Source organism: Triturus cristatus, chromosome 5_1 (assembly GCF_964204655.1).
Source record: "Triturus cristatus chromosome 5_1, aTriCri1.1, whole genome shotgun sequence".
In the NCBI taxonomy this organism is placed as follows: domain Eukaryota; kingdom Metazoa; phylum Chordata; class Amphibia; order Caudata; family Salamandridae; genus Triturus; species Triturus cristatus.
In genome coordinates, this window is record NC_140587.1 from 130690480 (window position 1) to 130708589 (window position 18110).

The 18110-nt window shown below is 52.5% G+C and overlaps 1 protein-coding gene across 2 annotated transcripts in view; it reads left to right on the forward strand.

Annotated features, from left to right (window-relative positions):
* GPT (glutamic--pyruvic transaminase) overlaps positions 1-18110 on the forward strand; it is a 424858-nt gene that overhangs the window by 85914 nt on the left and 320834 nt on the right. The window lies entirely within an intron of this gene.

An 18110-nucleotide genomic window follows, 5' to 3' on the forward strand; every position in this document is an offset into this window, starting at 1 on the left:
CCCCGATAGTCGTCACTAGGAAGCTCAAACAGCCAGGTTCAGTGAGGATTTGCGTTAATATGAGGTTACCCAACGTTGCGATCAAGCGGGAACGTCACATTACCCCCACGATAGACGACCTCATTGGGGAAATGGCAGGAGCCTGCTGGTTCTCCAAATTAGACCTGAGGTCCGGATACCACCAGCTGGTGTTGGATGAGGCTTCCCGCAACATCACTACATTTTCAACGCATGTGGGGCTTTGGAGGTACACAAGGCTGAGTTTCGGGGTATCCAGTGTCGTAGAGGTATTCCAGAACATTATACAGGAATTATTTGCGGACATTCCAGGTGTCATCAATGTCAGTGATGATATTATGATACATGCCAAAACAGTTCAAGAACACAACGAACGCCTCCTTCAAGTACTATGCCGCCTGAGGGATGCAGGCCTCACCCTCCACAGAGAGAAATGTGAATTCTGACGCCAAAAATTGCAATTCTTCGGCTACACGTCTTCCACGGAGGGGGTAAACCCAGACCCGGAAAAAGTTTGGGACATTAAAGAGGCTGTCGCCCCCACCAACATAACCGAAGTCCGCAGCTTCCTCGGCATGGTAAACTACTGCGGGAGGTTCATCCGGGACTTGGCCAACCTAACGCTACCGCTAAGGGAACTCACCAAAGAATCCACCACCTGGAAGTGGGGCCCCGAGCAAGCCCAGGCATTTGAGAGAATCAAGGAGGCCCTCTCGAAAGTCACCACACTGGCATTCTTTGACCCCAGGAAGCTAACCCTAGTCGCAGTGGATGCTGGACCGGTAGGATTGGGAGCAATGCTCCTACAAAGACAGAACCCGAATGAAGACTGGGCCCCCGTGGCGTTCGCCAGCAGATCCCTCACCGAAACAGAACAAAGATACTCCCAAATAGAAAAGGAGGTCATCGCCATTCACTGGGGGTGTCGCCACTTTCACCTGTATGTCTACGGGAAACCGTTCGTAGTGGCGATGGACCATAAGCCGCTAGTGGCCCTCTTCTCTGGAACCTCGACCAAACCACCACCAAGGATCGAGAAGTGGATGCTACAGCTCCAGAACTACAATTGCAAAGTAGAGTACCAACTCGGTTCCAGGAATCCGGCCGACTACTTATCCCGCCATCCCCGGGACGCCACAGAGCAGGAAAAGGAAGATGCGGCAGACACAGAAGAATACGTCCGGTGCGTCACGACGCGGTCCTGCCCTATACCAATCTCCATGGAGAGCCTACGGGAAGCAACCAGCCAAGATAAATGTCTGCAACGTGCGAAGGTAGCATTACGGAATGGCAACTGGCACCGGGCTAAGGAGGAATGGAGGAGCCTGACGGTCAATGCACAACGGATCATGGACAGCCTGCACCACGTCCGAGAGGAGCTCACGGAGGATGACACGGGGTGCCTACTGAGGGGACACCGGCTGGTGATCCCGACATCCTTAACACAACGAGTGGTGGAATTGCCCACGTTGGGCATCAGGGCATGGTCAAAACAAACTCGCGGCTCCGCACCCAGGTGTGGTTCCCCCTGATGGACGACCTCGTAGAGGCCACGGTCCGGGCCTGCCCGGCGTGCCAGGTCACCGGAGAGACACCCGACCTGCCCCTGTCATTGTGGAACCTCTGCCGAGAATTCCATGGTCCCGAGTGAGTTTAAACTTCGGCAGTCTCCCAGATGGGCGCCATACCCTGGTAGCCATTGATGACCACTCCAAATACCCCGAAGTTGAAATACTATCAGCACTCAGAGCCACTGAGGTCATACCAAAACTTAAGAAAATCATGGCTGCACATGGACTCATGCAAGAACTGAGAACGGATATTGGTTCCCCTTTCGAAAGCCAAGAGTTTGCCTCGTACCTGCAGGCTTTAGGCATTCACCATCGCAGAATCACCCCACGGTGGCCTCTGGCGAACGGGGAGGCTGAAAGATTTATGCGAACGCACAATAAAGTAATTCGAGCCGCACACGACAACGCACAGTCCTTAGAGCTGGCCATATTCACCTTTCTCCGGAGCTATCGTCAAACGCCCCACACGACCACGGGCGTAGCTCCTGCTCATTTGCTGATGGGACGGATAGTCACCGACATAATCCCTCATCACCCAGAGTGGCAACCGGAAACCCCCGAGGATAGCCTCATTGATGCCCGGCGACGGAATGCACACACTCACCTTAGTCTCCGGCGGAGAGCTGCAACGCCATAAATCCACTGAGGGGATGTTGTACTGTTCAAGCTCCGAGTCAACTGAGGCAAATTTCATCTGAGTTTCGAAAAAGAACCATGGACGGTGGTGTCCGTTAGAGGAACCTGCGTTGTTGCCACTCGAGGGAGAGAGAAGATAACCAGGAATGTATCGCACTTCAAGAAATATTACCCTGCGAGCTCGGGCCGTCCCCCAACCAAGTGGAGGACAACCTCAACACGAGACGGGTGGAAGACATCAGGCCTGGCGGAGGAGAGACGGAGCCGGTCATGGAGAACACCGGAGAGTCCGAGATCCCAAGGTCACCTCCGCAGAGAGGACCAGCCAGTGCAGCGGTGAGCCCTGGCTCCCCGTCTCGAGAGACTCGGACCCCCGCTGACCTGCCGGATGGCGAGAGCGGAAACTCACAAGGCCGTGGTATGTCGCAGTACAGCCTGAGGGGCAATCCTGAGCCATCCTGCCGATTGAAGGATTACCTCACGTAAGACTGTTTCATTTTACATTGTTTGGGGGTTTGAACTTTCTGCTATTGGCTGATGCTGGGCTGGGAATCAACCCCGAGAGTTTGGCAGCAATATTTTGTTTTTCTTGTTTGTTGGGGAGGAATGTAATGTCGTGACTATGACGCGATACGCCCCGAGCGTAAGCGTAAGTCATGTGACTCGGCCAAATAAAAGGTGGTCACGCACGTACGTAGTCTCTCTAGGGCTCCGACAGCGGACCCAGTAACATCCAAGCCAGCCTCCTGTAATTTGTCCGGGCTACCGCCCCTAGTTACAACTGCACACCACGCACCGGCCCGCCGATAAGTTAAGCGGGAGACAGAGGACATTACACCCCCCCCCCCATCATTGCAGTCATGTTATATTCTCTACTCGAGGTGAGCAAGTGGCAGGCACACTGCGCCGGTTTTCAAAACAGCTAATCTGACGCTACTACAACAACTGACTTTGGCTGAAGTTTACAGAAACGTTCTTTTGTTTGCAGTGGTGCAGCGTGCACTGTCAATGAGAGGGGTGCAGATCTGAGTCCGCGTTTCTTTTTAACAGTCCCATCGGTTTAGGAGGTCAGTAGGTGCTTCTGGTGCATTCCATCTTCTTAGAGTGTCTTGTTGCTCAAATGGTTATAATTGCTGATATGTATGTCTTCCCAGTCTTCATTGCTTGATTTTGCTTCCGAAAAAGAATCACTCATAGTCGTTGAAATGTCACTCATAATTACACTAAAATTATGAAAACGTCACACATAGCAATCTGAAACCTTGGCAGCAAAGAAGGGGTCTGTGCGAGCCCACCCCAGGCAGCCGCCTTGGTACTGCGCCGGAGGTCGGTGACAACCGCCAGTGGTCGAGGAAGGACTTGTGTTTTGAATTGTGGCAGAAATATTCAGAATGAGCTCTCGCTGGCACCACTTGTGGTCTTGGGAAGTCCAATTGACTCCTCAATAAATTCACAGCATCCATTAGCCAGTGGCGTCGCTAACCCACCCACCCCCTCCCCACACACACGAACCCACCCTCCCTTCCCCCCCACACACACCTCATATCTCATCTCTCCTACACTCGGTACTGGCAAAACAAAAACAAGTTATTACGCTCGCCCAGGTGCTGGCACAGACTCAGTAAGGGTTAAGTCAGGTGAACCCACGCTATTGGCCCCGTGGGTCTGCGCCTTCACACCCACTGCTGACTTGGGCTTTCTTATCAGTGAACACCCGGGGGAGTTGGAGGCCCAGGCCGCCCGATAGGACAGTCCCAGGAGGGCGCGCTGTGCTCACAGCCCCTCCCGCCCCCCGGCAGACGTCACCGGGCTCACACCGCCGAGTCTGACGCCTGTTCTCGTGGAGCGTTCAAGTTCACAGGCATGGCGCCGAGGAGCACACCGCGCGTGTGCCCTCAAGTGCCCTGCTAAGAGTCATGGAGGCCGGCTGGCGTGAAACACGAGAAGAGCAAGATATGCCTGCTCCTTGTGAAAGTCCTAGGGCCAAACCAGTCACCAAAATAAGGTCAAAGAACATGGGGCAAGCCAGGCACGCTGAGAAAATAAGTGGCTCGCGTGACAGATGAAGGGCTGGGGAAGGCTCAGTCACAGTTTCAAGGGCCTGGTGTCTCCGAAGACTTGAAGGGCTCGGCCAGAGTGTCAGAAAATATAGAGATTTAGGTGGCGGCTCTAAAAGGCCCCTGGGCTGGGAAAAAGTCAGTCATTCACCATGTAAATGAAACTGTTTCCTGAAAGAAAGGCCAATGACTTGAAGAAAAAAAAACACACACCCTGCCCCACACCCACCCCCTCTGAAAGCCCAGGGAGGGCTCATCACATGCGAGGACAGTCATGGTATTTTAAGTCGGGCTGGCGTCTCTGAAAGTATTTTAATTTTTGAGGAGTTGTGTTACCATTTGCTAAATACAACTAAATACATAAATACATAAAGCATGCCACATTCGCTGACCTTACAAGCCAGAGAAACTGACGATATTCCTAGAAGTCTCACACGAAGCGTCACCTTAGGCTCACATTTCAAATGAAGGCTTGAAAAACGTAAACAGCGGTAGTCGTGTGTCTCGCTTTACATGTTCCGAGACTCTAGCCGGGGCATGCACGTGGCCACCAAGGAGCCCCCCACCCAGAATTCCAACACAGAGACGGCATGAGTTGCTACATAACTCCCTCCCCCCCCTTAGGATGGAACAGGTGGCCCATTGAAGGGTGACCAGATTTTGAGAAGCAAACACCGGGACAGGCCAGACATAAAAGTAGGACTACAGCTTTTAGTCTTACTTCTATATGAATGGCCAATTTATACAGCGTGAACATATACCCGCGGGCGTCAAGGCGCGCAACAGTTACAACTACCCGGCAGGAGCGATTCTTCAGCGGTCAGATTTACAAAGCATAACGCCAGGTCTTCATGGCCTTTCGAAAAGGAAGACGTGGTTCCACGACGCATATAGAGAGAGGAAGAGCGCTCCGAAGCTCGGCCGCTGCGACCGAGGAAGCGCTCCCTCCCATCGTGACCTGACCTCCTATATCTCGGGACAAGCAGCTGATTTTTATTGGCTGAACGCAGATGTCTGGTAGGGACATGTCGGTGAATGATGGGCCTGATTCTCTCTGGTCATGAATTGTGTAGTGCCTTATGCACAATACACAAGGCTTCGAATAGAATTCTTCTATAGTTTATATCTGGCCTGTCCCGCTGTTTGCATAGCTTTGTGAATATGTGCGCATACCTACATATACACACATATAGGCTTGTAAAAGACCCCTCCACCCTGAGCTCCCCCTGCCCTTCTCCCCGCTCTGGTAGGAGCAGCCGGTCGTTCCCCTGCTGCGTAACAGAAACAAATAACTTTCTGAAAACATTTCAGTCTTCAGAGGCGCCTGTGAATGAGCGTATATCTTTACAGAATTGTCTGACCTTTGTCCCAAAAACCAGGACATTTTCCTAAAATTAAGAAAAGTGACGGTACACCGGGACAGTCCTCTTAAAACCGTGACTGTCCACGGAAACCCAGGACGTCTGGTCACCCTACCCCACTGGCCTGGGCTGACCTCAAATGGGCCTCATATTTTACCCCTCCGGGCCTTGTCGCGTATGCGCGCCCTCCATCAGACTCAACTCTAGCCCTTTATTCTCAGCAGCAGTTATATGCGCGCCCTCCATCAGACTCAACTCTAGCCCTTTATTCTCAGCAGCAGTTATATGCGCGCCCTCCATCAGACTCAACTCTAGCCCTTTATTCTCAGCAGCAGTTAATAAAACTAGCATGATGGCGAGGCGTCTCTCGTGCGCACTTGGCTCTGGCCTCTCAGAGAGCCTTCCTTTGGTCATCGCCACTCCAATCCCCAGGCATGAGCTGGTCTATGGAAGGGCACTGTAGTGTCGTGCTGGACACGTTCTAGTTCTCATCAGACCCGTATGATTATCAAGTGTGAGGGGTGGTTCCTCTGCCAGACAGACGCCCGTATTTGTGCTATTTGGCCGGAGTCCGTGTCGCTGGGAGATCTGTGATTCGGATCGTAATGCCCTCACACACCTGTTGGGGTGTCATGCTTCATCATTGGGCGCTCCTCGTCAGGTCGGTGCTGCAATGTCTGACGGGCCTGGTGGCAGCTCGAGCGGAGTTCTTTCGATCTGAGGATGCCGTATTTGATGAGTGCAAGTGGGCAGCCTATTTTCAATCACCTTTTACACCTGATTGCACCCCTCATACTGCTCACTTGCACTCATCTGACCTGCATATAAAGCTGTAGTCGGCAAACGGAAGCCATCCCCCGGCACCTACTGCTGCCACCGTCCCGTCTGGCCGTACGGCGAGGGAATCGCATGAAAGTGGGAGGAAACAGACCCAGCCCAAAGCGGCACAAGAGGTACGCCCCCCTGACTTAAGTGCCCTTTGGCGGCGCTGTCTGCCACCATCTTCCCCGAAGCGGAAAAGAGGGAGCAGAGCCCTCCCCATGATGTGCATGGAGACCCCCAAGCCAGAGCGGTTTCTTCTGGTACGCGTTGGTGGTAGGAGGCATCCGCAGACTGCCGCTGGTGCCTGTGAGCCTGCTGACCCCGCAGAGGACATACCTGCACCAATGTTTGCATGCCCCCACATGCATCGGCATCCACGCAGCAGTCAAGAAAGTACAGGCCGCGCCCGCAGTGCACGACCCGGCCAGCAGCGGGACAGTGGGCTACCAGCAATGGACAGTGGCAGACCGTAAAGCAGCTGCCTCCCGCCGTACCTCCCTTCTCGTCTGCAGCGCTCCAGCAGGCCACCCCCGCCTGCTGGCATCCTCCCTGCGGCAAAGAAAAGGAAGGGGACAGAAGGAAAAGGCCCCGTGGAACTACCTGCATCACCTGCCACAGGAGCCTCCTGCCGTGTTCAGGCAGTCACTGCCGCGAGGGAGAAGTGACCCACAGCCTCCCCGGTGAGTGGCGTTAGAGAGCTACCCTGCCACTCCTACCACTCCTACGCAGGCCGAGAAACTGGCAGCTGCGTGCAACCCCTGCACCGGCATTCCCTGCACCGGCAGCATCACTGTGGAGCCCTCGCACACAGGTCGAGCCCAGGAGTCCCACGAATAAGCGCCGCCGCAGCCAACACTCATCCCTGAAGGAGCACCCATACCAATGTGAGCGAGAAGATCAATGGAAAGAAGACTCCAGAGAAAGCACGAGACTCAGGTGCAGGCCCGCAAATAAAGCGAGACCATCACCTAACAAGCAGGCTCTGCAAACTGCTATGATCGCGGCATCCTGCCACTACGGGAAGCAATCAAAACTGCACCTGAGAAAACCCTGCATCAAAAAGCCTGGAGTGCCTCCGGCCACAGAAGGCAGGACAGAAACAACCAAGGAACCGGCATGGCTCTACCTGGTTGTCAGCGTGCTTTCCTCCTTATGCTGCCAGCCCCATGCCATCCTAGCCAGGGCCGGTCCTAGAACTTCTGGGGCCCCGGGCGAGAGGGAAGATGTGAGGCCCCTCTAATTTGGATGCAACATCGCAAGAAGTGACATGACAGAAAGTGACATCGCAGGACTATTGATCTTATTTGGCATCAATGAAGAGACCTAATGTGGACAAAAAGATAAATATACAAGTGAAATAAGTCCATATATTTGAAGACTGTGTTAAATGAATTACATTTGTCACATCAGATGGAAAAGCGAGGTGCAGGTCTCAGAAAGATGGATATTGTGTACTCCATGTTTCCAGATTCCATGATTGCTTCCAGGTGAGTGCACGATGAAACGTCCAGTTCTGTCTCATAAAGGGAGAGATCCTGTTGAGGTAATGAGGGGTGGGATCATTCAAAATATAAAATTAATTAAGACAAAAACCCTCACACCATGGATATAATCGCAAATTTCAAAAGGCGCCGTTATCTTTCTGTGCCATTAGTGTGCCACCTTAGTATGACATTAATACTTAGTAAGTTGTTTTAAAGTAAATCGTCTCACCAGAATCCCATACGCACATGCGAGGACTCGTAAGGACAGTCTTTTTTGTGTGTGGGCTCTTTACTCGCCAGAATTATGTTAAGTGTAAAAACACAATACATATATTACAAAAATACAAGACACCATTGAAAAACAAATAAAGATTGTACATAAATTAAAAAAAATACTTGGAACCTTCGAGACCACTACTAAATCATACATTGACTTAAAGGTATGCTGCAGACTCAAGGGGTTTTCAAATCAATGTTTTTGATTTAGTGTTGGAACAGTAGGAAGTGGTAGAGACCAGCTTTAGTGCTGGTGGAGCCCTGTGCGGCAATGTTTGTTGGTGCCCCCCAATGACTCCCTCTGCCACAGATTCCCTCAACTGTGCCCATCAAGCCTCCGCAACCACATTCTCGCTCTCGCCTCTCACCAGGCCGGGTCACCCCCTTGCTCCTCCTGCCGCCTCCTGCTCCTGCCTGCCAGCCTTGCCGCCTTTGTCCGACGCAGACGCCCCCCTGGCCCCCCGAGCGGCCCAGCCTCAGCAGAGCCGCCCGCTCGCCAGTTTCCCGCCGCAGCTCGCCACAGGCCCCGCCCACCACCGGCCCATTGGCCGAGCTGCTCCCGCCGCCCAGCTGACCCGCCCTCTCGTCCCCCTTCTTATGACGCCCCCAGAGCGACCACGCAGCGGACGCGCGCAGTGGGAGCGCCGACTGAGCGCCGAAGGTGCGCCAAAGGTAAGCCCGTCTGCGCCCGTCCGTGCCTGGCCCGCGCCCAGCGCCAGGACCCCTGGCCCCCGCAGACCCCAGCCCACCCGCCGGACCTACGACGCTGCCACCCTCAACGCACTCAACGCCGGCCGAATCCCAGGATGCTACCGAGCCACCCCGAGACGCACCCACGGACCCTTCTGCTGCAACGCCTGCAAGTTCACCTGCATCCGGACCAGCACTACTCCAGCACCACAAAAAGGTACCTAAGCACACGCAGAAGTAATTTTTGCAAATATTAATGCGTTAATTAAAACATGTAATACAACAAGTGAGTCTCCGTTTCTTTCTTCAATTTAATTTTCAAGTTTTCATAGTGAGTTTGTAGTCTTCACAGTAGTTCCCAAGCCAACACGTGTTTCGTCGCCTCTAGTATTATTGTACATGCGACTTGTTCACGGCTAGGTACAAATTGATATGATAAGTTGACATTAGTTCAGCTGTTATCTCAAGACGTTTGCAAACATTTGTTGATACTACAAACAAATGTGCTCCCAGGGTTGGTGTTGAATTTATGATTTCTCTACGTGGGAGGTGCTATCACAGGCTATGGTGTATAGCATGCACCGTGAGTTCAAGTGAGAACCATTCTTTTTATATCAATAAGTGACCAACCAGAAACATGTAGCTCTAGCGTGAGGGCAAAATGATGTGAGATCTTCCATATGTGACTATTGTCCTTTCATTGTGTGCTGACAAACTCAGTGAGTCATGCGGTATGCAGAATACAGATCTGTAAAAGGTGGTGCGTGGGTGAGTGTCTAGTTATAAAGTGATGTGAGAATATCTAGGTATTGGTGTTGATAGTTCAATGTGGAAAGACTGACCTGAACACTGTATTTTAAACAATCACTGTAGAGAGGGGGTACAAAGGAAAGAAATTGTACAAGTATTTGTTAGTGACCACGAGGTGGAACATAACAAGTAACGCTGTAATTATGCTCATTGCGGGCAATGTGCCGAAAAGAACATACTTTATGTATGACGATAATTCCGGGTCATACAGTCAATCGACTGGGGGGGGCCCAGTCCTAGTTTAGGAAGGCGTATTTCATCCGTAGCGGTCCTCAGTATTTGTGTGAGGTGCCCATCTAAGTATCAACAAGAAAAAATGAAGGGTTCCGAATGAGGAACTCTTATTCTGAAAAGCAGTGAGCAGAAGCCCCATGAAGGGGACGGTGGATAGGAAACAAATATGTTTTCCTTCAGCATTCGTGGTGTCTCTCTTACCTCCGAGTAGAGGAGAGAGTGTCCGTAGTCTGCAACTGCCCCCAACCGCGTCTGGCTCCAATTCGAGTTGCCGGTACTGTTCGCGCGGTTTGTTTATCACTCGTGATTGAAGGTCACGTGACCATCTGTCATGTGTAATCATTGCCATAACATCGTCAAAATGGGTGCCATCTTTGAGGCTGTTACTTAGCATAGTGCCCACCATATATTGTGGGGTACAAGGTGATTCACAACAGTCCTGTCGCTAGTTACAAATTAAATAAGAGTCGCGTGAATGTGCGCTCAAAGATCCCGGGAAATTACGCACGGCGTTCGGTCAGCTGTGTGTGAGTTTATCGGATTAGGGTTAGTTATATATATATTAAAGTGAAAGATTAACAATAGTGTGCAGGCAATATCCAAAACTCTGGCGCCAAACAAATTAGTTATTTGGGAGGACCCTAACGTATTAGGGTCTCTCAATACTACGAAGTGGCGGCCATCTTCGAACGGGTAAGATCGAGTAAGCACGGAGAGCATACTATGAGAATCGGCGAGGACAGTTACGTATAGTGTATTGAGTTTGCGTCAAGACCAAGACGAGCAACAGCAGCAGCCACCTGAAATGCATCCTGCTCAACACCCGCTCCGTCCACAGACACGGCATCGAGCTCTGGAACCTGCTCGACACAACCTCACCAGACGTCGCCTTCCTCACGGAAACCTGGATGAACGCCTCTTCAGCGCCCGACATCGCCATCGCCATCCCAGACGGCTACAAGATCATCCGAAGGGACCGCATCAACCAGACCGGAGGAGGCATCGCCATCATCCACAGGAACACCATCCGCATCACGACCAACACCGACGACACCCTCGCACCCGCCGAGCACCTGCACTTCCAGGTCCACATCAACCCCAAGACCACCCTCAGAGGCACCCTCATCTACAGACCCCCGGGACCTCGCACACAATTCAGCGAAGACATCGCTGACTTCATCAGCCCGCACGCCCTCCTCTCCGCTGACTACATCCTCCTCGGGGACCTCAACTTCCACCTGGAGAACAACAACGACCACAACACCACCACCCTGCTGGACAACCTCGCAAACCTGGGACTCAAGCAGCTGGTCACCACCCCCACCCACTACGCCGGACACACACTCGACCCCGTCTTCTCATCCAGCAAGGACATCGCCTTCAGCCACGCCACCGGACTCCACTGGACGGACCACAGCTGCGTCCACTTCAGCTTCAGAAGGACCACGATCCACCACCACCAGCAACAGGCTGCACGCAGAAGCTGGAACAAGATCACAGCCGACCAGCTCGCGACCTCCCTGAGCATGAACCCTCCCACCAGCGCAACGAACCCAAGCCAGGCGGCCACCAACCTCGCGAAGTGGACCAGCAACTGCGCAGACGACCTCGCCCCTCTGAAGACCCCGCCTAGCAGACCCGGTAGCAAGAAAGCCCCATGGTTCACCGACGAACTCAAGAGCTCCAAGAAGAACTGCTGAGCCCTCGAGAGAACATGGCGCAGAGACCCAACACTGGACAACATGACTGCCTTCAAGCTCGCCACCCGAAAACACCACCAACTCATCCACGCCACCAAGAAAACCGCATTCAAGGAACGACTGGACAACAACGCACACAACAGCAAGGAACTCTTCAACATCGTTAAAGAGCTCTCCAACCCCAACGCCGGAAACAACAACATCACCCCTTCGCAAGACCTCTGCAACTCCCTCGCCTCCTACTTCCACAACAAGATCGTGGACATACACAACAGCTTCAGCACTCATCCGACGCACGCCACGACCGAACCACCGCCCCCCACCACCACCCTCCGCGCCTGGACCCCGATCAGCACCGAAGACACCGTCCGCACGATGAACTCCTTCCACTCCGGATCTCCTACCGACCCCTGCCCTCACCACGTCTTCAACAAGGCCGACGCTGTCATCACACCCCACCTGCGGGACATCATCAACACCTCCTTCGACACCGCTACCTTCCCGGAGAGCTGGAAGCACGCCAAACTCAGCGCTCTACCAAAGAAGCCATCAGCCGACCCCACCGACCTCAAGAACTACCGCCCCATCTCGCTGCTCCCGTTTCCTGCAAAAGTCATCGAGAAGACCGTCAACAAGCAGCTGGCCGCCTTCCTTGAGACGAACGGTTCCCTCGATCTCTCGCAGTCTGGCTTCCGGGCCAACCACAGCACTGAGACCGCCCTGATCGCAGCCACCGATGACATCCGAGCACTGCTTGACAACGGAGAAACAGCAGCCCTCATCCTCCTAGACCTCTCCGCGGCCTTCGACACTGTCTGCCACCGTACACTAGTGCAGCGACTCAGCAACGTCGGAATCCAGGAGAAGGCACTGGAGTGGATCATCTCCTTCTTCGCCGGAAGGACACAGAGAGTCCGCCTCCCCCGTTCAGATTTGAAGCCACCGAAGTCATCTGCGGCGTTCCTCAAGGCTCCTCGCTCAGTCCAACCCTCTTCAACGTCTACATGAGCCCCCTCGCAGACATCGCACGCCAGCACAACCTCAACATCATCTCCTACGCCGACGACACCCACCTGATTCTCTCCCTCACCAACGACCCCACCACCGCCAGAGCCAACCTTCACGAAGGGATGAAAGAGGTAGCCGAATGGATGAAGAACAGCCGCCTGAAACTGAACTCGGACAAGACGGAAGTCCTCATCCTGGGATCCTCACCCTCCGCCTGGGACGACTCCTGGTGGCCCCCCGCCCTAGGCAGCGCACCCAAACCAACAGACCACGCAGGCAACCTGGGCTTCATCCTGGACTCCTCCCTCTCCATGACCAGACAAGTCAACGCCGTCTCCTCGTCGTGCTTCAACATCCTGCGCATGCTACGTAAGATCTTCCGGGTGGATCCCCACCGAGACCAGGAAGACGGTCACCCAGGCCCTCGTCACCAGCCGTCTGGACTACGGCAACTCCCTCTACGCCGGAACCACCGCCAAACTCCAGAAGAGACTCCAGCGGATCCAGAACGCCTCAGTGTGAGAAGTTGGCCTGATGTATGATGTCACTAGTTCTAGTGTACACCTTATATCAGTCCAAATACCCTTATGGTGATTGGTTGTAAAGTCAACCTTATAGACCAGCTATCCTAGTGGTAGCATGGACAAGAGCAGTCTTAGGCTAAACTCTGAAAGGCATGTGAAGCCAGCTGTGATACCATATATAATCCCTTGAATACCAAATGAAAGGACACCACAACAGATATATATATAAAATAAAGTGTATTTATTCTAGACAAACCCTCAGCACTCTTTATGAGATTAGAGGTAAGTACAACACAGTCTTATTTATGCATACATTAAGTCACACAGGTAAGTAATACAGTTAGGCCCTAGGGGCCACGCAAACCATATACTAAGTAAGTGGTATAAGGACCACTGTCACGGAAATAGGATAGGCCTAGGCCTAGGCCTAGGGAATTGCTGGGGCTACACTATACTACCAAAGGTTAGGAAGTGGGAGGCCCACGGGATTCAGGTGCAGAGTGGAAACACTCACGCGTAATGCGTAAAAGTCGCTAGCAATAGTACAGTTTAGAAATAGATAGATTTAGGACACTTCCGGAGTAGCTAGGAAGTCGAGACTTGAAAACTAGACACTAGGATAGTCACTATCCTGATGAGCACCGGAGTACCCAAGTTACTTAGCCCACAGGCTGCGGGTGCATAGGGGTGAAGTTGCGTCGGGTTTCGTCGTCGACTCCTATGGATGCCTGAAGAAAGATGCTGACAGGCAGTCAGTGAAGAGTGTCTGGTGGATCCCCAGGCTGGGATCAAGAAGAGAGGAGACCTGCAAGCAGAAGGGACAGAGTCAAGGTCACTAGCCAGTGACCACGTGGAACCAGGAAGGAACCAGGCGATGTCGTGAAGATTGCAGGTGAAGGTGAAGCTTGTCGCTGCAGCCACGAGGACCAGGAAGCGTCGAGGACAACCAGGACCAGGAGGCAAGCTGTCCCACGAAGGCTCTTGCTGTCGGCGGCGTCGAAGTTGGACTAGGACTCACCAAGCCTTGGCAAGCAGAACCCACGAAGAACGGAGGACTTGCTTCTGGTGAAGACCAGGAAGGTCTGGGGTGCTTCTTCTTTGCAGAGAAGCGGGAGCCAGTCTGGAGGAGCCAAACCAGCGCTGAAGATTTCAGGGTGCGTCGTCTCAAAGGCCACTAGACAGCGGGCAAGCAACCGGACAGACGCGGCAAGCAGGAAAATGCAGAAGGGCCCCACGCAGGACTCGTGGAGTGTGGGGGGCTGGTCTTCGGTGCAGATGGTGCTTGGGGTTGGGGCTTCTCAATCCCCGGTGCACAACTTCGAGGGTGCCTCAGAAGCTGCGCTTGAAGATACTAGCCACTTTTCCCAGGTAGACGGTCCCACGTCTCTCGTCGCCTCCACGGATCTCAGCACGGCTGTGGATGTGGATCAGGGTCGGAGAAGTCTGGAAGTCAAGGCTCTGGTCGGGCTCTGCAGTCGGTCCCTCGTAGAACTTGGGCAAAGCAAAGGGTAGTCTCTTGATGGTGCCTGTTTGCACAGGGTAGCCACTCCTTGGCCACAAGGGAGATTCTTCAGTCTTCTTCTTTCATCGAATGTCGAAGGTCCAGAGTTTCTGTTCAAGTTTGCAGGTTCAGGATAATCTAAAGTCTTGAGGCCCAACTTGAGGCCCAACTCCCACTCTTATACTAATCTGGGGGGCTGGGATACCTGCTAGGTCACGCCTTATGGGTGGGACCTGGGAGGGGGTGGTTACACCCACTTCCCTTTGTCCAGTTTCGCGCCAGAGCTGGGGCTGGAGTGCCCCAGCGCCGGTTTGAACTGGACTATGCGAGGAACACCTTGTGTGCCCCAGGCATGTCTCATTCCTTTCAGCCCACCCTGCCCCAATACACTAAAGGCTGTCTGGGGAGGTGCTAGCACCTCCCCAAGCAGGAAACCTATTGTCCAGGCCTCCCTGGCTGGGATCACTCCCAGCAGCAGGAGGTCAGACTTGTGTCGTGGCAGCAGCATCCATTTTGTGATGCTGAGGCTTTGGTCAGAGGCTAACAGTGAAGTATGATTTTAACATGTCTTTCCCTCTAGAAGGGGGGGATAATATCCTCATGTCCAGAAATGGTATGGGGGTATTATTCCACAGTGTTAGACACCTTACACGACATGTTTCGATAAAGCCAAACCATAGTTACCATAACCGTTTAAGATTATAAGGCACTTTAAGAGTATATGGTAGGCTATATCATAGAACAGCTATAAGGACATGGTTCCGCAAGCTGCAGACAGGCTCAGCTCATGCTAGAGCACCATCTCACATGTTACCAAGCACTCTGCCTCCAGGATTGTTAAGGCCTGCCATAGGAGTGACTGATAGGTACACATGTGTCTATATGTAACCTAGGTATAGGAATACTACACCTAAGCAAGGGGTGATTACACAACCTTGCCCCAGCTGAGTGATCAGCCAGTTGTGTCAAAATGGAAGGCCAGGCCAGGGGTGGCATAATGCATGCTGCAGCCCCTGGTAGGCCTAGGGTACACCTATGCCCTGGGTACCTAGGGTACACTGTACAGGGTCCAATAAGGTGATCCTATCCAAATGGGTTATGCACCTAAAGTACATAGTATTAATTTAGAGAGAGAACAGCAGGGCTGTGGGTCTGATTAGCAGGCCCACAGCCACATCTAAGTCGAAAACCAGTAAAGCAAAAGCAAAAAGTGGGGGTGAACATAGAAAGCAGACCCTACTCTCCTACACAACCCCCCCCCCCCCAAACTTAGGGACATTAAACTAACCTTGACCAGTTGAGTCTTCATGTTCTAAGTGGAAATATCTGGAGAGTCCATCTGCATTGGCATGGTCAGTCCCAGGTCTATGTTCCACTGTGAAGTCCATCCCCTGTAGGGAAATGGACCACCTAAGAAGTTTGGGATTTTCACCCTTCATCTGATTTAGCCACAAGAGGGGCTTATGGTCTGTCTGAATCTTGAAGTGAGTGCCAAACAAGTATGGCCTCAGCTTCTTCTGGGCCCAAACCACAGCAAAGGCCTCCCTCTCAATAGCTGACCAACGTTTCTCTCTAGGGGTCAGCCTTCTACTTATAAAAGCAATGGGCTGGTCTTGACCATCTACATTCAGTTGTGAAAGAACAGCTCCCACACCTAACTCAGAAGCATCTGTCTGGACAATGAACTCTTTGGAGTAGTCTGGACTTTTCAGAATAGGTGCACTGCACATGGCCTGCTTCAGGTCATCAAATGCTTTTTGACAGCTTACTGTCCACTGAACTTTCTTTGGCATCTTCTTGGAGGTCAAGTCATTAAGTGGTGTCACAATGGACCCATAGTTCTTAACAAACTTTCTGTAGTACCCAGTCAGGCCCAAGAAAGCTCTGACCTGAGTCTGGGTAGTTGGAGGAGTCCAGTCCTTTATGGTCTGGATCTTGCTCTCCAGTGGTTGAACCTGACCCCCACCGACTAGGTGGCCCAGGTATACAACCTTGCTCTGCCCTATCTGGCACTTGGTGGCCTTGATAGTGAGGCCTGCCTTCTGCAGGGCCTCTAAAACATTCCTCAGGTGGACCAGGTGATCCTCCCAGGTGGAGCTAAAGACAGCAATATCATCAAGATAAGCTGCACAATAATCATCCAACCCAGTAAGGACTTGATTCACCAACCTTTGGAAAGTGGCAGGTGCATTCTTCAAACCAAAGGGCATTACCACAAATTGATAATGTCCTCCTGGGGTCGAGAAAGCAGTTTTGGCCTTTGCACTCTCAGCTAGTCTGATTTGCCAGTAGCCTGCTGTCAGGTCAAACGTGCTTAAAAACTTAGCAGCTGCCAGTCTGTCAATGAGCTCATCTGCCCTAGGTATTGGGTGGGCATCTGTCCTAGTGACAGCATTGAGACCTCTGTAGTCTACGCAAAACCTCATCTCTCTCTTACCATCTTGGGTGTGAGGTTTTGGCACAAGAACTACAGGACTAGCCCAAGGGCTCTCTGAAGGTTCAATGACTCCCAGCTCCAACATCTTTTGTACCTCAACTTTTATGCAGTCCCTGACATGGTCAGGTTGCCTGTAGATTTTACTCTTCACAGGCAGACTGTCACCAGTGTCCACCTCATGGGTGCACCAGTTTGTCTGACTTGGGGTCAGAGAGAACATATGTCTGTAGGACTGCAGAACTTGCCTGCAGTCCTGTTGCTGATGGACAGTGAGGCTGTCAGAAAAGACCACACCATCAACTGAGCCATCATCAGGGTTCTGAGTCAACAGGTCTGGGAGAGGGTCACTCTCTTCCTCCTGCCCCTCATCTGTAGCCATGAGTAGCCCCATGTCTGCCCTGTCAACATATGCCTTCAATCTGTTGACATGAAGCACCCTGTGGGGGCTTCTGGGAGTCCCAAGGTCCACCAAGTAGGTGACTTCTCCCTTTTTCTCAACAATAGTGTGGGGTCCAGACCATTTGTCTTGGAGTGCTGCTGGGGCCACTGGCTCCAGCAACCACACTTTCTGTCCTGGCTGGTAAACAGTCAGTACAGCCTTTTGGTCATGCCAAGCTTTTTGGAGTTCTTGGCTTGCCTCAAGGTTTTTAGAAGCCTTCTTCATATACTCTGCCATCCTGGAGCGGAGACCAAGTACATAATCCACTATGTCAAGTTTGGGTTGTCTGAGAGGTCTCTCCCATCCTTCCTTCACCAAACATAGGGGTCCTCTTACAGGATGCCCAAACAAAAGCTCAAAAGGGCTGTAGCCAACCCCCTTTTGTGGGACCTCTCTGTAAGCAAACAGAAGGCAGGATAAAAGGATGTCCCATCTTCGCCTAAGCTTGTCTGGTAAACCTTTTATCATTCCCTTTAGGGTCTTGTTGAATCTCTCAACAAGCCCATTGCACTGTGGGTGATAGGGTGTAGTGAACTTGTAGT